Here is a 25860-nt window from a genome sequence, read left to right as displayed (position 1 = left end):
GACTATTGCAGAGGAAAGGGCCAGGCCAGATCCTGTGGACAAGACTCGGGGGTCTCATCCGAAGGGTGCGGGCGTCTTGGGGTTGCTGTCACCTCACAGGGTCAGAGCCATTTAAGGAAATGGGAGGCACCGCGCTCACAGGTGGCAAAGCGGCAAGGGTTCCAGTTCCCTCCCCACGGCAGCGGCCCTGGCAGCGGGGGTAGAAGCTTGTGTTCCCCTGACTCCAGGAAGGAACAGCTCGGAGTTCTAGACCTCGCTTCCATGAGGGAAGGGCTGTTCGACTCTGCCCCCCACTCGGAGTGACAAGCCACGTGTGGCTACTGACCTTAACGTCTGGCTGAGGACCGATTTTCACATTTTATTTCCCTCTCGGTACGTGAAGCACGTGGCCACACGTGGCTGGTGGCGGTGTAGGGAACGCACGGCTGTAGCTCCGAGGCAGGGAGGCTGCAGGAAGGCCTTCTGTCCTCCCCTGGGTCACGTGTCAGCGGTGGAGCAGGATGCAAGTGACAGGACTGTCGGGAATCATCTTAACAATTCACCTCCGGGAAGTGGGCTCCCAGTTCCTTCTTACTCAGGACACATTTTACTCCCAGCACGTACACCAAACATCAAAAAGGGACTGTACCCAAATCCCATGTGACGTGTCGAGATGTAAGGGACAGTCAGAGCCCGCCCGGCATACACGAAGAGAGGGTCCACGCTGGAAACACCGTGCACGCAACCATGTCCACGATGTGGCTCCAGGCGGACACTTGAAAAGAGCATGACAGGGGCCAAAATGGTACCATGAGTGTTTTAGCGCTTCGGGGTAGGCGTGATGCCGTGACCCCGTGCGGAGGGGGTGTCCTTGTCCGACGACGGCACCGGAGAACAAGCACACCCCCTGGGTGTTTCTTGGTAAAACCCAGCAGGCTTCCCAAGCGCGACACCAGGGGATCGTTGGATTGCTTCGGAGTCAAGTGCCACCGTTGGGTAAGAGCCCCTCTTGTTTCTGCGACCCTCCCACCATCTTCCAAAATCATTTTGCCCCTGAAAGAACCCCTTTCCCACAACCCAGGCGAACAGAGGGCTCCATGATTTCCCTGGCCCGAGCCACCACCCTGTTTCAGGCAGCCTCCTCTCTGCAAGCCAGGCTGCTGGTGCTGGCTCGGTGCATCTCTGAGCCCCGCGAGCCCCGGGAGACGGCAACTTCAGCCTCGTTTTGGAGATGAGCTCACGGGAGCCTAAGAAGTTTCCATGAACGATGGAATCCAGACCCACGTGCCTGGTACGCTTCTGCCAACCACGCCGCTCCCAGAGAGGGGCTCTAGGAGCGCTTCTGGGAACTGGGCATTTACGGGTCAACGCCGTGGTCCTAAAAGTTGGATTAGAAAGTATAAACATGGGCGCACGGGAGGAGTCCTGGGGGCCCGCCAGGTGAGTATAGCACGGTGCCCTACATGTGAGCATAGATGGACGGAATCAGCACCCGGAAGGGCACAGACGCAGACTGTCCCCAGATGGCCCACAGCCAGAGCAGCCCCCACGTCACCGTCTGGCTGCAGCCAGCAAGGCCTCACAGCCAAGCCACAGACACCCAGAAACCATGGCCCCAGCTCTCATGAGAAAAAACCACCCCCACTAAGTACAGGGTTCTAGAACCATGCTAACCAGTCATCTTGAAAACGGAAACCGTGCAGGGGGCCTGGGGGGGCTCAGTCGGTTGAGCGTCCGACTCCGGCTCAGGTCACGATCTCACGGTTCGTGAGCTCGAGCCCCGCGTCGGGCTCTGTGCGGACAGCTCGGAGCCTGGAGCCTGCTTTGGATTCTCTGTGTGTGTCTCTCTTTCTGACCCTCCCCCGCTCACTCTCTCTGTTTTAATGGAAGCCGTGCAAGGCCCTCGCGTGGAGAGTGCCAGCTTTTCTATCAGTCTGGGGCATCCGTTCCTTCTCTGAGAATCACTTCGTGTGTGTTTACCTCCTACAGGCCAGACAGTCGTGCAGGGAGCACACGGGCTTTCTGGCTCACACCCCTTCTCCCCCAACTCCAGACGCGCAGACCTCGTGGCGCAAGTTCGGAATGGAGGGGGTGTCCGCGGTGTGACAGCGGGTGAGCTCTCCGGCCCTCTGCCTCCCTCCCTTTCTCACACGCGTGTACACGCAGGGGCACACCATTCTAACGCGCCCAGAGTCTCTGCCATCAAAGGCACACAGGGCTGCCGTTACACGCGGTGTGCCAATAAACTCGAATTTGATGGCAGGTGCACTAGGCTTTGACAACGTGCCTGTGGGCCATGAAGTGCCACGAACTGGTTCTCAACCTCGGCTGCTGCACTTGCCTGGGGAAGGGGCGGGAGCTTTCATGAACGTCCAGAGGCACGGTCACCCACCAGACGGCGTCCCAACCAATCCGTGCGGGCACCTGCGGGTGAGCCGAGCCTGGGTCACGGCCGGCGGCACAGAGTGGGGATCCGGCCAACCTCTGCAGGTCCCCCTCTTCGTCTGGACACGGGCGTCCAGACAGTCCTGCAGAAGTTCTGCTCTGAGTGAGCTCTCCTCCAGGCTCGTTCTATCACTGCTCTCTCTCCCAAGCACACCTGCTCATTTTATTATGATCGCCGTAGATGCGAAAACCTCCTGTCTGCAGAGGGAAAAGGTGCATCTCACTGTTTCCAAACCAATGTTACTGCCCTCCCCAGGTCAGCTGCTGCTCACAGTTTGGGGCCTTTGCTTCCAGAACACTCAGCATATTTTCACGTGCGCGCGCGCACGCACACACACACACACACACACACACTTGTAGAGGCAGACTTGTGTGTGTATGTAGTAAATTACATCCGTCGCCTACATCCGTCCATGCATGAACGTGTTGCGAAAAATATAGAGTGATACACTACATGCTACTTTTCCACCGACGGTAACTTGGACATCTTTCTATTTTGGTTTACGAAGATTCCACAGTTAAAAAAGAATTATTTTAATGTTTATTTTTGAGAGAGAGACACGGAGTGCAAGCAGGGGAGGGGCAGATAGAGACGGAGACACAGAATCCGAAACAGACTCCAGGGTCCGAGCAGGGCTCGCACAAGATTCCACATTTTTTATTTTTATTTTTTTATTTTATTTTTTTTTTTAATTTTTTTTTTCAACGTTTATTTATTTTTTTGGGACAGAAAGAGACAGAGCATGAACGGGGGAGGGACAGAGAGAGAGGGAGACACAGAATCGGAAACAGGCTCCAGGCTCTGAGCCATCAGCCCAGAGCCCGACGCGGGGCTCGAACTCCCGGACCGCGAGATCGTGACCTGGCTGAAGTCGGACGCTTAACCGACTGCGCCACCCAGGCGCCCCAAGATTCCACATTTTTTAAAAGACCGCCACAGGGGATGACGATGCGGGGACAGACCACCATTTATTCAACCAGCTCCCCTTCCTGATACGTATTTCTTTTTTTCCTTTCCTGTTTTTTTTTTTTTGTTTTGCTATTACAAAATGAACCGTTGCAACGAATTACTGTATGCATATACATTGCTTCACTTCTGTCAATTTATATGTGTAGTAAGTTCCTAAAAGTGAAACTATTGAGCTAAAGCACATGCACAGTTTAAGTTGCAGAAGACGACGCCCGGCCGCCCTGCCAGCGCTCACCTGTGCCAGTGTCCTGTCCTCCCCACACCTGTCACAGAGCTAACCCTTCAGTCAACACTCACTGCAGACACGCAGGGCATGTCCATGCACTTTTCCTTTGCTTTTTTTTAACTGCTTATTTGTTTCCTTGACGGAGGTTTCTACCGGACTGTGTTCATTTTCCTCGTTGACTGGAAGGAACTCACTGTGTATCAAGGCTATCAGTCCTACACCTCAGGCATTGCATGTAAATCTATGTCACAGGGTTTTGGTTTTTTTTGCCACGTATTTATATAGTTTTTCATACCTATAGGGACTTGCTTAAAATCTTAGGAAATCATACTCATTCACCTTTTTCTTGATTTTGTATTTTCTATCCTATTTAGAAAGGCCTTCTTCACACCATAATTATTTAAAAACGCACCTGAGTTTTTCTTTTAGTCCTTCTCTCTCTCTATATATACGGCAGGAAGATATTTATATAATATATTTATATATATTTTTTTTTTTTTGAGAGAGAGAGAGAAAGTGAGCAGAGGAAGGACAGAGAGAGACAGAATCCAAAGCAGGCTCCAGGCTCCAAGTTGTCAGCACAGAGCCCAGCGCGGGGCTCGAACCCACGAACCGTGAGAATCATGACCTGAGCTGAAGTCAGATGCTTAACCGACTGAGTCACTGAGGCGCCCCTCCTGCTGTTCTATTTTTATTCTTTGCTCAGCCTGGAACTTATTTTGGTATAAAAAGTAAAGCTTTCCCAAGAACACGAATGCCCCACGTCCCCTTCCTGGATGGGAGATGTGCCTCGTGCCTCCCAGGACCATCCCACGTGTAATTCGGGCTGGCTTCTCCACTATCCCCTGCACCTGTGCCCTTACATCCTGTGGCTCCTGTCTCTCCTTTCCACTCCTGTTTTGCATTGTGTCCCTAAGTTTCTTTGTTTCTTTTTTTCTTTTCTTTCTTTCTTTTTTTGCGAATCTCAAGGCGGAAGAAAAATGGTAACTCAGGCATTTCAACTTGCTTAGCTTTGTTTGGTGCATGTGGACACAATGTTCTGGAACCATCTGTCTGCAACGTGCACCTCAGGTGGCCCCCACGCCTCTCCGAGGCCAGGCCCGGAGAGTCCCCTTGTGCTCTTGACCCCAGCATACAAGGCCACCGTGATGAGGGGCCAGACTTCACTTGACCTCCTGTGATGACTGACCCGACGTGTCCCACAGATTCCTATGTTGAGGTTCTAAACCCCCAGCACCCAGAATGAGACTTTATTTGGAAACCGAGTCCGTACAGGGGTGATTACGTTCGCATGAAGCCATTATGGAGGGCCCTATCCAATGTGACTGGTTTCCTCATAAAAAGGGGAAATTAAGACACAGACACACACCCAGAGGGAAGAAGGTGTGAGGACACAGGGAGAGGACACCATCCACAAGCCAAAGAGACAGGCCCGGGACAAACCCGCCCTGCAGGCACTCTGGTCTCAGACCTCCGGCCTCCAGAACTGTTTAAACCACCACCTTTCGCCTCCTCTGTTTGGGCAACCGTAGCAAAGGAACGCCACTCCTCTCTCGATGGATGCCGACCCGATTTCCAGAGTCTTCTTAGAAGAGATAAGCCAGGACTACCTGGCCGCCGTGTCTTTGCAGAGACCGGCGGCTCCTTCGCGGGCACCCTGCCTGACGTTCTGCCTCTTTTCTAGGGTGCACGCTCTCACGGCAGACGACTGTGTCACAAATGTGGCCACCATCGGACAACACGGAGCCGGAAAACGTCCTTCCTCGCCTGCTCTGTTCCACCCGTCGGGACACCTCGCGCTTTCCCTCCCCACGCTCGTGGCGATTCTTCCCCTTGTGGGGCAGCCGGAGGCATCGACCGCGGCTTGGCGGGCCCCTTCAGACACGCTTCCACGTGGCTCCAGTTCACGCTGACGGTGAACTTGGAAGTGAGTTTACCGTGTGTCGAAAAGAGACAAGACCTAAAATCATCAGATGTTTGCATATTAACCCCTCATTGATTCAGGACTTCTTGGTCCAACTCCTACTGAGTGAGCTTAATTTCCCAACACAAAGCTATAAAGATAGAAACAGCATGGCCCCCTGTGCTCATGCTCTCCCTCTGCCTTCTTGGGTCTCCTCGTGTCCAGGACAGGACCCCACGTCCCCTCACTATGCACGGCAGCAGATCCCTTGTCGGAGCAGCAGGTGACAGTCGTAGTTCTGGACTCCCAACACAGCCGTTTGAGGCTTTGCAATGCAGGAACACCCCTGAGCAGCTGGACAAGTCACGTCAGCTCTCTGGGCCTGACTGCTTCTCAGCAGGTGAATCCGATGGTCCCCCAGGTCCCTTCCATTTTAACACCCCGTGCATCCTTAAACGTGCGTCTGCGAAAGTTACGCTTCTGGGCTGGCCACGTTCCAGTAATCGGCATGGACGCCACAGCGCAGCCCTCTGCCGGGACACACTCCCTGCCTGAGCTCCAGGCTGCCTGGCCCCGCTCCCAGGGCCACAGGCCACACCGAAGGAGCCCCAGGCCTGTCGCCCAGCCCTGCCCTGGCGAGCTCCTCTCCTTCCTCCTCCTCGCTGTCACGTCCTCACACAGCTATGACCATCAGCTGATTGGGGTGGCTAACAACAAAAAAAGGAAGTGGTGAGTTCCTCTTTGAGCGGACGCAGCAGCTACAAAGGCAGAGGAGGGAAAGAAACACCATTAAAACTGTCACACAGACTCTGAGTCCATGACCGTGATAGGAGTAAAGGCGGCCCGCTGCTGGCAGATGGCAAGCCCCTGCCATGGCCAAGAGACAGAGCAAGACGGGCTGAGCCCGAAGGCGGAAACCACAGTCCACGTGCAGGCAGGGAGCAGGGGCAGGCTGGGAGCTGGGAGAAGGCCCAAGGGCGTGGTGTCCGGGAATGCCAGAGCCTTGGGTGGGGGGGGGGAGCGGAGCAACCAGGCGGCCCAGCCCCCTCCAGCCCCTCTTCCCTGCTGAGCAGTCTCTGCAGGAAAGACATGCATTCAGAGAGGCAGGGCACGACCACATCCGAGAAGGACAGAGCGCCCCTGCACCCCACACGCTGGTTCCTGCCTCCCCCTGCCCCGTGCATACCTCACCCCTCCTATCTCACGGGGACAGGCTAGGAAAGAGCCACAGAACAAACGCGGACTCAGAAGACGAACTCCTAGGCCACCTTGGGGGCGGGGGGGGGAAGACCAGCCACATCCTAGGATCACCAAGCACAGCAGGAAAGCTCGCCCTGCATAAAGGAGAGGCACCAAATGAGCCAACAGATGAGCCCATGCCAAAGGAAGACAGAGGCCACACAGCAAAAAGAGAATGTCCACACTGGAACCCGTAAGAAACACCACAAACACTGAAGGTATCATTAAAAAAATAAAGGATTAACTATATTCCTTGGAAACTAACCACCGGCTTGCTGCAATATAACAGCTTCGATAGATGGATTTGATAACTGGATGGACAGGGCGAAGATCTTTCTCGAGCCACTTGATGGTTCTGTGAAACACAATTCAAAGGGCAAAAGAGGGGGGAAACATGAATGAAAACCTGCGGTCACTGCAGCTTTGTTTATAATGTCAACAATTAGGTGGCCAGCTAGCTTGGTTGGTTAGAGGCGATGTGCTAATAACCAAATATCAAAAATTAGCAGGGGTGGGGAACCCTAAATGTCTATCAGTAAATGATCATATTTTCCAATCTGTGGAATAAAACACAATGATCACGGATAGGAAGACCTCTTCACTCCTCGGCATGTTGTCGATTAAAACAAGAAAGTTGCAGAATGATACTGGTGTTAAGAACCACACACACGCACACACACACGTGCACGCGCAGAGGACCGAAGGCTGGAGGCAAACACACTAGGCTGCCCTCCCACAGAGGGTGCTGGTCACACAGGGGTTACTGGTCCCGGTCTTTTCTGAATCTCTCCCTGATGGACACATACCGGTGCACGTTCTGCATTTACCACTTTAGAAAACGCTAGAAGGTCCTCCCAACTTGGAGGTCAGAGAAACTTAAAAATGCCAGAAGGTTCTCCCAACTTGGAGGTCAGAGAAACTAACTTCAGAAATAGTATTTGGGGGCGCACCTGGGTGACTCGGTTAGTTAAGCGTCTGACTCTTGATTTTGGCTCAGGTCATGATCCCGGGGTGGCGGGATCGAGCCCCACACCGGGTTCCATGCCGAGTGCGGAGCCTGCTTAGGATTCTCTCTCTCTCCCTCTGCTGCTCCTCTGCTCTCTTGCTCTCTCTCAAATAAAAAAATAAATTACTAACGAAATCGTGCTTATTCACCCATGACCCATTTGGGAGTGCTATTATTAGTCTTGCCCCAGACTGTAGGAACACTTTCCTAGAGCTGGCCTCGTGGGAGTGGCCGTGGTGGTCATCTCAGTCCCAACCGCGGGCCAGGTATGGGGGCTACCCACGTGGCTCCGTGGTACATCTCAGTGAACCCCCCTGTGGTCGTTCTATTCACAGAGATCGAAACAAAAGCTTAAAAACAATGAGACTTGAACCGAGAGGAACTTTGGACCCCTACCTGCCCTCAACCGCTGCTGATAAAAATACTCAGTGGCCGTGACTCTGAGGCATCATAGCAATCAAGTGATCCAAACATTCTCAGCACTTGAGGTTAAAATAACCACAGCATTCTGCCTCCACCCATGCAAAGCCTGAGATCTTGTAAAGGGGCGGCAGGAGGCTGCCAATCATTTCACGAAGGGGACCCAGGAGTCCCGATCCCCAGGATGCTCAAGGAACCAACGCATCCCACGGCCACGGAGGTGTGAGAGTGCCGGCAGGTGACCTCCCTGCACACGCCCCCTGTACCACAGCTCCGCACCCATAACAGCGGCCTGCCTCCTCGACCATATCCCATCCGACACCGCACGACTTGGGCAAAGAAAGCTTCCCTGGGAACACCATTTAAGGTCACATGGCACCTGCTTCGGGACCAAGGGATCCAGACCAGGCATCTGAAAAAAGTGCCGTGGGCTCCCCATTCCCAGGAAAATATATATATGCTCATCAACTGGATAATGATAAGAGGTGTGTTAAGACCCCAAACGGTAGAGCAAAGGTCTGACACTTTGCAGAAAATGTATTTAGTCAACCACCTTCCCACCGCAGGCTTCTGATACGCATGTGGCGGGGCTGAAGAAAAACCATCAGACTCTGGCGAGAACGAGAAAGGCTCCAGGAAAAAAGAAAAATGGAACTGATCGACTGCTTGGTATATTTGACACAGTGAGAAAGCGAGGGGGGAGGGGGCGGTGAGTTTTGTGTCGGAGAGTTGGGGAGACCATTGTAACAGGCACAGAGCCAACTGGAAGAACACAAAAGCAATAGTTCGCCCAGGAAAAACAACCCAGGGCAATAAACTGGAACTATATCGCACACCTTGCTTTAGCAGTTAAGTATCATCACAATAAATACCAAATAGGCTTCTTCACCCCAAATGACTGCACGACTGTCAGGGGTGGTGGTCTGGGAAGGCCCAGGGCTCCCTTCTCACAGCAGGAAGTTGGCAGACACAGTCTAGAACTGATACATCAAAACCAAAGAACAAATGAGCCTACTGTCAGGAAACACGGTGGAAAGTTCTAGAAGAAATAGCCAAAAAGATGAAAAGGATTGCTTTGGGGAACAGCACTAGAGGGTGGGAACGTACTGCTATAAACGAGAATTTAATAAAAACCAAACTCAACTCTAGTCACACCTAAACTGTGACAAGTCGGCAGAAACAGCGTTAAGAAATTATCAGACGGACCAGAGCAGAATGAAGATTTCCCAGTTCTGACAAACAGCTGTAGTAAGACAGTGAAGGTCACATGTTGGACATTCGGATGCCCTTTGCAGCCCACGCACAGCATAGACAAACAAGCCAATATCTAAATGGTGGCTCTTCCCAAAACTAGGCTCCGGGCCCTCGGCCGTCCCTCCCCACTCCGCCCCCTGACTGTCCTGACCACGCCTGGGCCTGGGCCTCACTGACACCAGCCTTGGGGCGCTGTTGCTGGCTCAGCCTGAGTCCAGATGAAGCCTCTCTCATCCAGCGGGCCAAGCAGGGAGCCCCAGGCCCTTCTGTCCCAGGCCCCCGCCAGGGCTCCAGCACAGCACGGAGGGGTGGTGCCTTCTCCGGCTTCAGGAGCCAGGACCCCAGTGTCAGAGCAGGTACCCCAGGCCAGTGGATGCTACTCACCAGATACCATCTGTCACAGAAGCTGTTGCCCACCCTCCTTAGTAACTGGGGCATCACTGCTCTCCCCTCACTACTTACCTCTTCCTCCCACCAGCAGCCCTTGGTAGCCTCCAGAAACCATTTCTGGTGGTTTCCAGAAATGGAAGAATCAAGATAGAGTCATTGTTGATTTGTTAAACCCACTGTAATACGACCCCAAATAGTCTTTTTCCTCCTGGTATCTTTGGCCTTGGCTAATTGTGACTGTGATTCTAATCCAACCACCTTTCAAGATTCATCGGGCAAAACTTACATAATTAGAGGTCAAAGGCAGCGATTTTCCAATGGACGCAAGCTAACACTTTGTCAGGCAAAACTTCAAGCTCACAGAACGTGTCCCTGCTATTAGGTCATCGAAATAAGTGAATGAAGTTTTCCTTGAATATCCGCTCTCTAGTTTTGTATTAATCTTCCCACAATGCCTCGGTCAAAAGCAAGACAAAACAAAAATCTATTTTCCAAGTGACAAAGATCAACTTGAGACAATGTCAAGTCCAAGGAGAAAAAAAAAAGTTCAGCATGTGACCATTAAAAAAAAAAATTCTCGGGGCGCCCGGGTGGCTCAGTCGGTTAAGCGTCCGACTTCAGCTCAGGTCATGATCTCTCAGCCCGTGGGTTCAAGCCCCGAGTCGGACTCTGTGCTGACAGCTCAGAGCCTGGAGCCCGCTTCGGATTCTGTGTCTCCCTCTCTCCCTGCCCCTTCCCCGCTCACGCTCTGTCTCTCTCTCTCTCTCAAAAATAAACATTAAAAAAAAAAAAAACAAACAGAAATGGAATAAAATGTCGAAACTTGCGATCGGGGGAGGGAGGTGAGGATCCGGGGCCGTTGGAAAAAAAAAAATCTATACAGTGACAGTTGAGAAAGCAAAAATTAGCTTGGATTGTAAAAGCACCCTGCCATCTTTCAGGCGCAGATAAGGGACAGAGAGCGAGCCAGCTGTGAAGAGAACAGGAAACACACTTCAGCGACACAGGGTGGCCACACGGTCTGTGTGTTCTCGCTCTAACATCATCGGCTGCCAGAACACTTGCTGTTGGAGAACGGTTTATCAGCAAGGCTGAAACGTCCTCTTCTCCCTTGGGTCTACACCGTGAGTGCTATCGCTGAAACTTGAGCTCGGTCTCGCTGTTTCAGACTTCCCGAAAAGGGGGAACGGCCCATTGAATTGCAGGAGGTGTGAGTTACTGGACAGTAGAAATGCAATTTATTTTCAAAAGTAAACAGTAGCACCAAGGAGTCTCGTAGGGTCCCTGAGTCCTAACGCGAAAACGCTCTGAAAAACACGGTCTTGAGGTAAGTTTTAGGGAAGCTCGCTTAGTGACAACATCTGCCCTAGCCGGACACACGGCTATTTATAGTCTGTTCATTCCACTGGGGCAGACGAGTCAGTCTGTTGGTGCAGACAGCCGAACGGGTAAGATTACAAGGTGCTGTCCAGCGGAGTCGCCAACATGGCGGCAGCGTGCACACAGACCTTTCTAGATTCGGAGAAACCTTTTGCTCAGTGCTGACCGTGAGATTCCAAAGTTGAATTCTAAACTGTGGAAAATCCAGGATTCCAAAACATACCTTAGCACGAGGGTTTTGGAGACTAATTACGGACACGCTGTGTGCTGCATGAGTGACACCCTACAAAGACGTCTCTGGTGTGAAAACAGAGAAATCAGAGGTGCCTGGGTGGCTCAGTTGCTTAAGTGTCTGACTCTTGACTTCGGCTCAGGTCATGATCTCACAGTTTGTGAGTTTGAGCCCCGCATCGGACTTCACACTGAGTAGGGGGCCTGCTTGAGATTCTCATTCTCTGGCTCTGGCTCTGTCTCTGCCCCTCCCCTGCTTGTGCTCTCTCTCTCTCAAAATAAATAAATACATATTAAAAAAAAAAAAAACCCAACAACAACAACAACAGAGAAATCAGGGGCACCTGGGTAGCTAGTCGGCTAAGCATCTGACTTCACCTCGGGTCATGATCTCATGGTCCTGGGTTCCAGCCCTGTGTTGGGCTCTGGGCCGACAGCTTGGAGCCTGGAGCCCTGTTTGGGATTCTGTGTCTCCCTCCCTGTCTGCCCCTCCCTGCTCATGCTCTGTCTCTGTCTCTCAAAAATAAATAACATTAAAAAAATATAAAATAGGGGCGCCTGGGTGGCTCAGTCGGTTAAGCGTCCGACTTCAGCTCAGGTCACTATCTCGTGGTCCGTGAGTTCAAGCCCCACATCGGGCTCTGGGCTGATGGCTCAGAGCCTGGAGCCTGCTTCCGATTCTGTGTCTCCCTCTCTCTCTGCCCCTCCCCCATTCATGCTCTGTCTCTCTCTGTCTCAAAAATAAATAAACGTTAAAAAAAATTTAAAAAAATATATAAAATAAAAAAAACAGAGAAATCAGACCTGCACTTAGATTTTTCAATATGAGCCTGGAGAAGGCTAACGTGAGTTGTCTCTGAGACAAAGATCTAGCAATAAAATTATCTTTCCATCATTCCGTTTCAGGAAAGGTAAACACCTAAAATATACACCTCATTGTTTATCCTAGCTTCCAACATTAAAAACTTTCTACTTATTAAGACTGCTTATAAAATCCTCCCTATGGAGGTACACCACATACAGAGAATACAAATCAATTTCTATTTCGCTGCAACCTTTCTCTGAATACACCCAAGGTATGATGTAGATGGAACGTGACTTGATAAAGTAATTTTAACAGCCAAGATTTCTCATTTAAAACACCTAATAACTCTACAAGTTAAAAAAAAATTTTTTTTGAACGTTTATTTATTTTTGAGAGACAGAGTGAGACAGAGCACGAACAGAGGAGGGGCAGAGAGAGAGAGGGAGACACAGAATCCAAAGCAGGCTCCAGGTTCCGAGCTGTCAGCCCAGAGCCCGAGGCAGGGCTGTAACCCATGAACCGTGAGATCATGACCTGAGCCGAAGTCCCATCCTTAACCAACGGTGGTGCCACCCGGGCACCCCATAACTCTACAAGTTTTTAAACGTTTTAGCTCTAGGACAAATGTATTCATGCACCGTCTGGACTTTTTTGGGGGGGAGGGGTGGGAGTGGGGGTGGCGGCACATCAATGAATTTAATTGCATTTCACTGACACGCTGCCTGTGTAACAGCAATGGATCTGTTCTTACTAAAACAAAGACTTCAGAGGCTAGAACCGTCTCCATTTCTTCCAGGAATTCCAAGTCCTCACAAGATGAACTCCGTTTTCCCTAGAAGATTCAGGAATGGACATTTCCCACTCCTTCCTACTCACGGGCAGGCTTTCGGGGTGCAAGGAAACGAACAGCTAACTTCTGCTGAAGTTTTGCGGGGGATCAGTGGAACCTTGGGTGATTCAGGCAAACTCAGAAACACAACTTGCACCAGCCTGCAACGGAAAAAGATTCCCACTGCCCCTTCTCCGATGACCGTCTTTCCGGTTCTCCAACATTCGAAAACACCCAGAACCGAATCCCCTTTGCAGTCACGGAGGGCTTAAGGCTTTGGAGCCACGTTGCCAAGACCCTGTTTAACGCAAACCTAAGCTGTCCTACAGAGAACCTCCTTTCCTTCTCCGAGTCCCTGGCTAAGGAAGCTACTTCACCATGAAAATGTGTCGAAAGGCGCGATCCTGCCGAATTTCAGCGGTGGCTCAGAAAGTTTCATGTTTTTACGCAACTGCCCTTTCTTTCCGTAGGAAAAGCCGCGAATGCGTTAGCCCCCCCCCCCCCCCCGCCCCCCGCGGGCATATGAGCATCCGCACTGGGATACATACACACGGTGGAATTTTCCAGTGACTGCGGAGCCGGCCAAACGAAAGCGTGCGCGTCCCGCCCAGGTCCCCCGCGCCCGCGGCTTCCGCACCCCGGTCGCCCGGCCCCCGACGCACCCGGTTGAGCGGGGGGAGGTAGGGATTCAGCACCCGCCCGTTTTAACTCCGAACATTCGGACTGCCCTCGATTTTCAAAGGCCGAGGGCCCCCCGCGCGCACCTGCCCCGCCGGGTGCCGGGGCGCAGACCCCGGCCCGGGGGGGGGGTGGTGGTGCAAGGAGCGCATCCCCCCCGGCGCGCTGGTGCCCGCGGGCGCCGCGTCCACGCTGCCGGGCCCAGAGCGCGCCGCACACCTACCTGTGCCAGGTGAGCCGAGGGCGGGGCGCGGGGCGCGGGGCCGGGGCGGCTCGGGGCGCAGCGCGGGGCCGCCCGCTCCTCCTCGCTCCTCCGGCCGCTGGAGTCGCCTCAGCCGCCCAGCGCGAGGCGCTTCCTCATTTTCGGCAACTTCCTTAACGCGCCCGGGCAGGCCCCGCACTTCCTCCCGGCCGCCGCGCCCCAGCGCCCCGGGCCCGCCCAGCAGCCCGTGCGCCCAGTGCCTTCGCGCCCGGGGCCCGCCCCGAGAGTCCGCCCCGACCGACCCCGCGCTCCCCGACCCTTCCCCGACCCCTCCCCGTCGCCTGTGCGCGCCCGTGCCCGGGTCGCGCCCCGAGCGCCCTCTGCGTCTCCCGGCCCTTCCCCGGCCGCCTGCGCGCCCCGGTGCCCCCATGGCTGGGTCCCGCCCCGAGCGCCCCCCGCGTCCCCGCCGCCCGTGAGCCCTGGGGCCCCCAGGCCCGGTCCCGCCCCAGCGCCCCCAGGCCCAGGTCGCGCCCCAAGTGCCCCGGCGCCCCTGCGCCTGCCATCCAGGCACTAAGGGCCCGCGCTAGGGGCCTTCCTAAGCAGACCAGGGGCGCTACCAACAGCAGGCCACCTGGCCGGCCTGGCCTGCCACCTGGCTGTTTGAAGCAGCGGCCGCACTCAGGGGCGCGCCCAGTTCGCCTGGTCGTTGCGTGGGAAAAAGAGTGACCAGGCATTCCTGGTCACCAAGCCAGGGCGCTCCTGCTGATCTGAGAGCACAAGGCCTCTGCCGTCCGGCCAGGTGGCCTTGTGCTGTCTGTAGATGAGAGGCCGACTTCACCGAGCCCCTCTGGACGGGCCCAGCGCGTCCAACGCGGCCGCTTTCTGAAGGCTCTCATTGTTGGAAGGTTCTTGACCGTGAGTTTAACTTGCTTCTTTCTACCCACGACCGACTCTCGGGCCTCGACCTAAGGAAATTAAGTCTAACATCTGCTGTAGTTTAAATACATGTTTTAAAAACACCTGCCTACGCTCCCTCCGCCATCCCCTCTCCCCACTTTTTCTATTGCACAGCCCCTTGGAAAACCTTGCTGTGAAACAGTTCCCAGGTCCTCATCTTCTTGGTAAGAGCAGTTGGCAGTACGTGTTTTGAAAGGCTGTGCCCCGAGCCAAAAAAAATAAATAAAATCAAAATAAAGTGTACAGCGCGTTAGATTATAATTGCCGTGGAAAAACACAAGGTGATAGGAGCACAGACGCTCACCGGAACCCAGTCTCTCCCACTTGGACGTTCTCTTCCGTACATTTTTGTCATTAAATGTGTAACTCCAGTGAAGGATTTTTACCGTATTTGCTATATTTGTCACGCATTAGTTTTGCTTCCAACAGCAGATGAAATAGTCGCGCTCTCCAAACACAGTCTGCACAGCTTGCAGACAGGAGGTTTCCGGAGCGCACAGGCTGTTGTTGGACGTGGACAATGAGGACCAGCTTTGAATCTGTATGTGAGAGCAAACACCGAGCTTCCTAAGATTCTGTGTCCTCGGGGGCCGTTAGTGGAGATGAGGTTCTAGGTCTGTCCCCGCACGCCTCCCTTTGGCACTGCTGTGGTCGTCTGCAACTTTGAGTCATTTTAAAGTTAATTAGCGTGCTTCTAGGGATGTTGGAAAAAAATGTTAAAATCATCACACAAATCTCCAGGGAAAAAAACCTATCTAAAAGACAATTTAAAAATAGAATCTTTAGGGGCTTGCTCATTTGGTTAAGCCTCAGACTTCGGATCAGGGCCTGATCTCACAGTTGGTAAGTTCGAGCCCCACGTCAGGCTCTGTGCTGACAGGTCGGAGCCTGGAGCCTGCTTCAGATTCTGTGTCTCCCTCTCTCTGTGTCCTTCCCCCGCTATTGTTCTCTCTCTCTCTCTCTCTCTCTCTCAAAAATAAACACTAAAAAATACACACACACACACACACACACACACACACATATATGTTTTAAATCTTTAAAAATGACTAAATAAATAAAAGTCAACACATTTCTGCCAGAACTTTCTTCTTTCTTCCCCAGTGTCTTCTCCCTTTGCTGACTTGGCTGTTAACCCTTCACGGTAGTAAATCTTAGCTGTGACTATATTCCGGGTCCAGGAGGCCCTCCCAGTGAAACTTTTCACCATGTTGGTCTCGGGGATTCCCCACACAGTCACTGTTTAAAGGCTCCTGTCCCCTGCAGATTCTTTCTTTCTTTCTTTTTTTAATTTAAGAATAGCAAATGTGTTCCTTTTCTGGTGTTGCTGTGTTAATGGACATCTGAGGTCTCCATAGCTGTTCGTCTTGTATGTTTCCACCTGTTCTTGCTCATGACCAGGCTTCCTAGTGCACTTGGCTGCAATCTCTGTGAACCACTTACTGTCTTTATTATTTTTTTAATTTTTGTAACGTTTATTTTTGAGAAAGTGAGAGAGAGAGAGAGAGGGAGAGAGAGAGAGAGAGAGGAGAGACAGCATGAGTGGGGGAGGGGCAGAAAGAGAGGGAGACACAGAATCCGAAGCAGGCTCCAGGCTCTGAGACATCAGCACAGAGCCCGATGCGGGGCTCGAACCCACGAACCATGAGATCATGACCTGAGCCAGATGCTTAACTGACTGAACCACCCAGGTGCTCCAGCCACTTACTGTCTTTAAAAAACGATTTGTGGAGATTCGTTGAGGAAGACATTTTCTTTCAGAGACAATTCGCCTTTGTTTCTGTCAGAAGCCCAGGGTAAAACTAGGGTCTGGACAACTTAGGGTCAATTCTCAGCTTATGGTTCTTCTGGACCACCTAGGCGACAGGAATTTGGGCTGGAAATTTGGGCACTGTTTGCTTACAGGTTTTCAAGGCTTCACATCTTCTCTTTCTGCTCCATGCTTCTTTTTGTTTCTCTTCTATCCTGCAGTCGGTGTTGCTAGTATTTCGAGGCTTTCCCTTCCTTAGGAGTTTATTCCATCGCTTTGGTGGAACCAGCTGTCCGTTTGTTTCCTTAGATATATGGAAGTATGTGTTTTTTTCTGAAAGATTTTTAAGTGTTTATTTATTTCTTTTGAGAAGGAGGGAGGGAGAGTGTGGGAGGGACAGAGAGACAAGAGAGAGTCCCAAGCAGACTCTGTAGTGTCAGTGTGGAGCCTGACTCCAGGCTCCATCCCAAACTGTGAGATCGTGACCCGAGCGGAAATTAGGAATTGGGCAGTCAACCAACTAAACCACCCAGGCGCCCTTGGAAGCAGGGATTTGATTTGATTTGATTTTACTTTACTTTACTTTATTTTATTTTATTTTATTTTATTTTATTTTATTTTATTTTATTTATTTTATTTTATTTAGAGAGAGAGAGAGAGAGAGAGAGAGAGACAGAGTATGAGTGGGGGAGGTGCAGAGAGAGAGAGAGGGGGACACAATCTGAGGCAGGTTCCAGGCTCCAAGCCATCAGCACAGAGCCAGACAAGTGGCTCGAACTCACGGACTACGAGATCATGACCTGAGCCGAAGTCGGACGCTTAACTGACCGAGCCCCCCAGGCGCCCCGGAAGTAGGTGTTTTAAAGAACTTCTGTAGCCGTAAAGTTTCCAGCGTCAAGTTTGATGGTTTGAACTGTAAAGAATTCTGGTTCGGAAATAACTTTTGTTTACAATTTTGAAGTCACCGTTCTATCGCTTTCCTGCTTTCAGTCTTATGTCGAGAAATCCAAGCCATCCTGATCCTTTGTCCTTCACCCTTTTTCTTCTTATTCCGATTCTCTATGGTCTTTAGCAGGGTGGCTGCTTCAGTGCCGTCACCTTGCGCTAATTTGGCAGTGTTTCTCCGGAACTTCTGTTTCGCTCTGCTCTTCTGCGGGTGACAGCTCCTGGATTCCTACAGCAGGTCCTTTCTCCCCGGCCTCATGTTCCTTTTATGCCTAATTTGCTATCGTCTTTGAGCACGGTGCAGGGGGTGGGCTTAGCTGAAGGTCAGGGGCACCGGCTGGGCTCCTCTGTCGCGCAGGACCCCGGGTCGGAGGCAGGAGGCCCCGCTCCTCCCCGGCAGAGGGAAAGGGAAGAGCTTCCCCACTCCTTGGAGCGCCATTGGGTGTCAGCTCCGTTCCCCAATCAGCATGGGCCCCGAGGCTTCCCGCTGGTGACACGAAGCCATGCCCGGATGCTGATGGTTCCCTGTGACCCCTCATCCCCACCTCAGCCCTTTTCACCGCCCCATGGTCAACACTAAGAAACACGCAATTACTCCCTTTTATCCTCTCAAGATTTGAGCGAGAACTGCCAGGATTTTGTAGGCTCACCAGATGCGGTTTCTGGGAGCTGGAGGCCTGACCTCACCGTGATCCTCTCCAACTTCTGTTTTTCTTATGAGCTAGCACTTTTCCAAGTTCATCTCGTTGAGTGGTTCTCCTTTTCTTGTTTGGTCGCTGTTAGTAACTTTTACATTTTTGTTTTCCGCCGCTCCCTCTTTTTCTTGGGGAGACGTGAGAGGGGGAGACGTGAGAGGGAGAGGGAAGTTTCTTTTTCCTTTTTCTAGATAGTGGGGCCCTGAAGATTTCACCACCTTTATCCGGAATTTAATGACACACATTTTTTTTTTAAGTTTATTTATTTTTGACACAGAGAGCGAGCGTGAGCTAAGGAGGGGCAGAGAGAGAGGGAGACACAGAATCGGAAGCAGGCTCCAGGCTCTGAGCTGTCAGCACAGAGCCCGACGTGGGGCTCGAACCCACGAACCGCGAGATCGTGACCTGAGCTGAAGTCGGACACTTAACTGACTGAGCCCCCCCGGGGGGCCCCTAATGACACACATTTTTCAACTTTAGGTAGATGTATTGAATGTGTAGAATATACACCGTACGTTTTAATATTTAGAACGCAGGCTTCACATTTTTCATCTCTTTCAAGTTAAAAAACACAAGTTACACGTGATCCACCTATCAGGATGCTTTAGCTTGCAAATAAAAAGACTATTCAACTGCACCTATTGACATGGTAAAATTTTATTGGCACTGGAAGGAGTAAACTCCAGAGGTAGGACAGCATTTAGTGCATTTTGATACAAACTATTTTGACTTGGAATAAAAGTCACAAAACGCGAAATTCACCATTTTAACTGTTTTAAAGGGTAGGGATAGCTTTTTCAAAGGGAACAACCCAACCCTATTTGTCCTTTGAAGCAAGCTAATTTTGACAGGCCAGCGCTGCTGAATCTCAGGGATGCCCCCCACTGGTCACCTCTATCAGCGAGAATACCACGGAACCTGGAGAGAAAGCCTCCTCCTGCTGGATTTCCTCCACCAATTCAACTGGGGTGGGAAAGTGACCTTTTACCTGCAAATGGCGGGCGTCCTCCTTTATTCTGTTGTCGGTGAGGTTTCAAACAACAACAACAAAATAATGAAATAATGAAATAAATAAATAATAAGATAAAAAAAAGAGAAAAGTAACTTAAGGACTAAGGAGAGCACTTGAACTTGGATTGCGTGGGTTTATACACAGTGGTGATAACACCGGTGGGGGCGAGAAAGCACAGGCATCGTTCCGAGGCTTTCCCGGGCATATGTGTGGCTTCTCTGGGCACCTCTGACTTCTTATTTTTAGTGAAATTCAAATCAACAAACAATTACTGTGTGCCTCTTATTGCCAGGCATGATGCTAAGCACTGGAGATTAAAGAGGATCAATATCTTGGGGCTCCTGGGTGGCTCAGTCGGTTAAGCCACTGACTTCGGCTCAGGTCATGATCTCGAGGTCTGCGAGTTCGAGCCCCGCGTCGGGCTCTGTGCTGACAGCTCAGAGCCTGGAGCCTGCTTTGGATTCTGTGTCTCCCTCTTTCTCCGCCCCTCCCTGCTCCTTCTCTCTCTCTCTCTCAAAACTAAGTAAACACGTTAAAAATAATAAAAAAATAAAAAAGATCAAATATCTCAACAGGTGACAATGTATTTGCCTGAAAGGTTACCCTTTAAAAATATAATTCGGGGCGCCTGGGTGGCGTAGTCGGTTAAGCGTCCGACTTCAGCCAGGTCACGATCTCGCGGCCCGTGAGTTCGAGCCCCGCGTCGGGCTCTGGGCTGACGGCTCGGAGCCTGGAGCCTGTTTCCGATTCTGTGTCTCCCTCTCTCTCTGCCCCTCCCCCGTTCATGCTCTGTCTCTCTCTGTCCCAAAAATAAATAAACGTTGAAAAAAAAAATTAAAAAAAAATATATATAATTAATTGGAACTCAATTGCAAGTCAACTTAGTTAAGTATAAAGCAACTAACTCGAGCAATATGACATTATTTTAGGATAGTCTTCCAATGCAAAGCATTAAGTGTGTTGGCATGTAATCCTATTAAATATTACTGCTCTGGGAATCATAATCTATTTTAATGAAAATAGAAAATAGAAAATAATATGCCTAGAAACAAACAACAGAAATGACATTTTCTAGTTCAAAATATGTTTCAGCTCCACGAATGGGCATTCCCTGCTTGCTCGTGCGTCTAGCCTATTGATTGATTGATAATGTTTGAAAACTTGACAGATGGGTATTTTCAGATCTCACCTGGGGTTGAGGTCGCTACACTGAAACTCAGTTACGAATGAAAACTTTTCGTGTTTTCATTTGTGCAGATGGCCAACAGACACACGGAGAGATGCTCAACATCACTCGTCACCAGGGAAATGTCAATCGAACCACGATGAGATGCCACCACACACCTGTCAGAGTGGCTAAAATTAACAACTCAGGAAACAACAGATGTCGGCGAGGAGGTGGAGAAAGGGGAACCCTCGTGCCCTGTTGGTGGGAATGCAAACTGGTGCAGCCGCTCTGGAAAACACTGGAGAGGTTCCTCAAAAAATGAAAAAGAGAACTACCCTATGATCCTGCAATTCTGCTTCTGGGCATCTATCCAGAGCGCACGAAAACACCATCTCGAAAAGATAGGTGCACCCCCTGTTTATTGCAGCATGCTATCCTGTGGCCAAGATAGTATAGAGGAAGGAATATTACTCCGCCATAAAAAATAATGGAACCTTGCCATTTGCAATGGCATGGACGGACCTCGGGGGCGTCATGTTGAGTGAAGTAAGTCAGACAGAGAAGAAGATACCTTGTTGATCGAGCATCACACTGGGGTCTATTTCTGGCCTTTCTGTCCTGTTTCCTTCGTGGATTCTCAGGTCTCAGATTCTCCGGTTCGGCGTGGAGGACACGAAGGAGGGTGAGGGAGGGACACTGTCCTCCAGTTCACGGCTGTCGAGCAGAGAAGTGGGGCCGGTGTGGACACCCCGCCATTCTCTAATGGAGATCTGCTTCGAGTGTTGCGTTTTTCTGATGCTTCCGGTCCTACAGGAGGGCGTGTGGCTGAACAACGGGGACAGACCGCTCCACACTCTGCGTCTTCGCATAGACCCTGCTGGGCACGCGTGCGTATTAGAAGTGTGTTAAACCGTAATTTGTGACGTAGGATGTGTTTATGTCGGTGGCCAGTGGGTGTTGTCGTTTGAGTAACAGACTTCACTCGCTTTCCTCCTTTCGGTGTTTGACATTCTAGAGACCCCTTGATAGGAACTGTACATCGGAGCGACGTTTCTGTGAAACGAAACAGATGCACCGACCACACGGAACCGATCCTGTTTACCTTGCCCGCTGTTACGAGGACCGCGGCTTGCGAGGCAACGTATAAACACGTTCTCTGCTCTGACCTTCTGTATTAGAGAAGGTACGTTTTGCGGCATGCTTGGACCCTTGAGGATTTAGACGGGATCGCACCCGGAGGACAGGCAGCTTGGGGCGGCAGGACACAGAGGGTGCATCTGTGTCCTGTGTTCCCGCCCTGCTCCTGGGAGCTGCCTGGGCATCAGCCCTGGTGACCAGGAGGGTGTGGTTTGGGACATCCCAGAGGCGTCCCTCATTCTGCACTCTCCCTACTTGTCAGAGCTGCATGGAGGGCTGAAGACGTCCTGAGCACCCGAGCACAAGAATACCTCAGCATCAGAGATCAGGGAGAAGAGCCACGTTTCCATCGGACTGGACGGTCCCCTGCTGTCCACCGGCCTCGGCATCTCTGCTCTCCAAGTGGGTCTCAGCGGACAAGCGGCAATGAGAGCTCCAAGGCCATTCCTGGGTGTGCAGCTGCGGGAGTGGAGGGGGTCAGAGGGGGGTGGTGAGAAAGGCAGGGAGACGAGGAGGCGGCCAGCCGGCCGTTGGGCTCAGGGGAGCCGGCATCAGATGGGCACCTGCAGACTCATAGCAGCAGCTGAGATAGGAGGTGGTGGGTCCTCCAGCCCCAAAGCCCGGAGGGCACTCGGCTCCCTCTGGGCCTTGACCAGAGGTTGCGTGAGCCTCCGGCTGTCTGTACCGACCCCACAAACCCGCCGCCTCCCCGCCCCGGAACTCAGAGGCCTGGGTCAGAACAAGCCCGGCCCCGTGAGGTGGCCCCCACATCTAGAAATGTTTGGTCGTCTCAGGGAAAGGTTTTTAACAGGAGCTTTTGCTTATTTTTTTTTTTCCTCTTAGACATTTAAAGACACTGTCAACGGCATCCGGGATTGACAAAGGACAGGTACAGGTCAGATCTGGCCGGTGGCCTCCCTTACCCAACCTCTCGTGGCAAGAATGGCTTTTACATTTTTATTATTATCAGTTTATACATTTTTTTTGAAGTTTATTTATTTTTGAGAGAGAGACAAAGAGAACGCGAGCAGGGGAGGGGCAGAAAGAGAGGGAGACAGAATCCGAAGCAGGCTCCAGGCTCCGAGCTGTCAGCACAGAGCCGGATGCGGGGCTCGAACCCACGAACCGTGAGGTCATGACCTGAGCCGAAGTCGGACGCTCAACTGACTGAGCCACCCAGGTGCCCTGTTTTTACATTTTCAAAGGGTTGTTAAACACACACACACACACACACACACACACACACTGAACAAAGTAGGCCGTGCTCCAGAAATCCTACATGGCCCCCCAAACCTCCCAGTTTTGCATCTGTTTCCATGCAGAAAAAGTGTGCTGGTCTGTGTCGTAGAAAGTCTACATTATTCAAGGAGCTTACCAAGTAAGAGTGCCAGCATCGTGCATCGTCCTCTACCTGAATTCCTTGCCAAGTCAGAGCAGGACGAGAGTGCAGCCTTCCTCATTAAGGAAAATAAATGATAGAAACGATGTGATCGGAGGTTGGAAAGCACGGTGGAGTCATAGGACTGAGCAGCTATGGGGAGCTGAGCTACCCAGGTCTTAGGGAAAAGAAATACGGGTCTCCAGACCCTCAGGGCCCACTGAGGCTGCCTGCGGTCAGACGCCTGCTACCTTCTGCCATCCACACCTCCTCCGGGCAGCCAGCGATTAGATCTGGGCTTATATTAAATCTCAGGTTAGGGACACCTGGGTGGCTCAGTCAGTTGAGCGTCCGACTTCGGCTCAGGTCACGATCTCGTGGTCCGTGAGTTCGAGCCCCGCATCGGGCTCTGTGCTGACAGCTCAGAACCTGGAGCCCGCTTCGGATTCTGTGCCTCCCCCTCTCTCTGCCCCCTCCCCGCTCATGCTCTGTCTCTCTCTGCCTCTCAAAGGTGAATAAACGTTAAAAAAATTAAATCTCAGGTTAAATATGAGCTATTTGTCACAAGCTTGCCCACTCTTCCTCTTTTCTATAGAATAATGAAAGGAAGGAAACGAAAACCATAAAAGGCAAACAGTTCTATTTTTCTCTCACTGACAGGAATGCTACTACATGAACTTTGTAAAAGGATGAGTCTATTCAAAAACGTTACGTGCTTACCTAGCGGTATTCGGTTCAAACATCCAAACCCTTAGTTTCGATGTGTGGTGCTCACTTTAAGTTCTCAAAATTATGTTAAGGTTTTAATGGTTTTGAAATTGTCCATTTTCTCTCACGGATGGCAATGAGAAGGAGGTTCGTCGATTTGTTTCATCTTTGGGCGTCTCGAACGGGGATCTGGATTTGAGTACACACGAAGGGATTAAAAATGCATTAATACTCAGTACACAAAACAAATTTGACTCAGAAATACAGAAATAAATGGAAATCCGTCCTTTATTTATTTTTAAGATTTTATTTATTCATTTTAAACGTTTATGTATTCTGAGGGAGAGCGTGCACGCGCCCAATGTGTGTGAGCAGGGGAGGGGCAGAGAGCGAGAGAGGGAGAGAGAGAATCCCAAGGAGGCTCTGCACTGTTAGCACAAAGCCCGATGTGGGGCTCAGACTCACAAATCTTGAGATCATGACGTGAGCCAAAACCAAGAGTTGGATGCCTAACCGACTAAGCCACCCAGGCGCCCCAAAGTTTTATTTTTAAGTAATCTCTGCACCCAACGTGGGGCTCGAACTCACAACCCAGAGATCAAGAGTCACATGCTCCACTGGCTGAGCCAGCCAGGTGCCCATCTGTACTTCATTTATAATAAACTTTTCCTTTTGGAATAATTTTATTTGTGGAAAAGTTACAAAGATCGTTTGGACCATGGCCGTGCCTCCTTGTCCCGGCTTTCCCTGACATTAGCCCCTTATAACCGCGGCGCCTTGATTCCCGAACGTTGTCGTGGTCACAGCTCTGTGAACTACTCTACGGCCTTTGTTCAGACGTCCCCGGCTTCTCCACGGATGCTCTTCTCCTGTCTCAGCGTCCAGTGCAGGACCCCACGGTCACTCAGAGTCCCCTTTGTGTTCAACTGCACCAATGACAATAGCATCTTCACGCTTGGGGTTTGAAGCAGGAAGACTGACCTCCTGCGTTTGAAGCTCCCTTTCCAATCTGATTTTCTTTGATTCTAATACAGAAAGACTACATGAGAGAAAGAGACGAAAATTTCCCCTGCTTATGCTAAAGAGCTTTTAAGTAACCAGGGATCGCCAGATGTCCAGCCCATACCGACAGAAGGAAACCCTTAGCTATCTTTCTTAGAGATGCAGAACTCCTGTAACTGGAAAGTTCTTCCTACATTCCAAATTAAGTCCTTTCTGTGGCCATGGTAAAAATTAAAAATGTAATCGTGGGTGTGGCTTGACCTGTCCTGAGGGTCAGGGACCTGGCGGGGAGCTTGGTGGCCATCGGAGGAGAGGGCGAGGACCACAGGCGGGTGGTCTCCAGCTGTGGCAGGAGAGACGGTGAGGTCTGGGGTGGTGGGGGGGCTGGCTTCTCCAGGGCACCCTTCTGCTTGCTGTGCGAGTCGGAGGGAGGCCTGAGGCTGGGGGCGTCTCTGCTCAGATCAGCCTCACGCAGTGTGGATAACATTGGACCTGGTTTAGCCGCAGATGCCTGGAAATTGAAGTCAGGATCCCAGAACCTAAAAACTTGTCAAAAAATCCCCCAAAAAAGACCTCTCAGAAAAAGTGGCCGTTACACCGCAGAGAACACATCAGCTTCCTTGTGCCCGCTAAACCTTCACATTGAACATGTGCTTTTATATTTAAAATTGTTTCCCTTTTTGTATCAGTGGGGGGAAGCTGGGTTTGAAGACAGCACAGCACATGCAGTTTCCGGAAAGCATCACTCTGTCCGTGACCTTGGGGGCAGCCAGCCCCGCAGGGTCCGGGGAGATGCCAGTGTGCCTGTGGGGGGAGCCCCACACCGCCCCGGCTCTGCCTTCAAAGGGCTCCCCCGGGCTGGCCCGGGCTCTCTGGGGACACCCTCCCCCCTGTGTCTGTGTGGGGCCGGCTCACACACAGGCAGAAGTGCATCCAGCACTTTTCCAGAATCTGAGAAGCTCTAGAACCCTGTTCCGGTTTGGGGGAACTCCAATTTGTATAGAGTTCTTTCTTCCACTGATGAACGCTTTCACTTCCTAAGACTTCTGTCCTCCGGGGCCCTGCTGGGGCTGAGACCTAACCCTCCCCTGTCGCAACACGGGGCCTGGAGGCGTCCCCACTGCTGGTTATGTGTCTTTGGCTTCAGTGGC

The 25860-nt window shown here is 51.6% G+C and overlaps 1 protein-coding gene and 1 long non-coding RNA gene across 3 annotated transcripts in view; one reads left to right on the top strand and one right to left on the bottom strand.

Annotated features, from left to right (window-relative positions):
- The window catches only part of SYK (spleen associated tyrosine kinase), an 83433-nt gene extending 69353 nt beyond the window's left edge, over nucleotides 1-14080 (bottom strand). For both annotated transcript variants that reach the window (XM_043567037.1, XM_043567038.1), the window contains exon 1: nucleotides 13979-14080. The gene's annotated coding sequence lies outside the window, so the exon portion shown is untranslated. The remainder of the gene's footprint in view (nucleotides 1-13978) is intronic.
- Nucleotides 14081-20800: 6720 nt separating this feature from the next.
- LOC122474470 lies at nucleotides 20801-22642 on the top strand. Its single transcript, XR_006294907.1, has 3 exons — nucleotides 20801-21371; nucleotides 21500-22023; nucleotides 22465-22642. It is a non-coding gene; the product is annotated as an uncharacterized LOC122474470 (long non-coding RNA).
- Nucleotides 22643-25860: the final 3218 nt, after the last annotated feature.

The sequence above is a fragment of the Prionailurus bengalensis genome, chromosome D4 (genome assembly GCF_016509475.1).
Source record: "Prionailurus bengalensis isolate Pbe53 chromosome D4, Fcat_Pben_1.1_paternal_pri, whole genome shotgun sequence".
NCBI lineage: Eukaryota > Metazoa > Chordata > Mammalia > Carnivora > Felidae > Prionailurus > Prionailurus bengalensis.
This window is presented reverse-complemented; position numbering and strand designations above follow the sequence as displayed.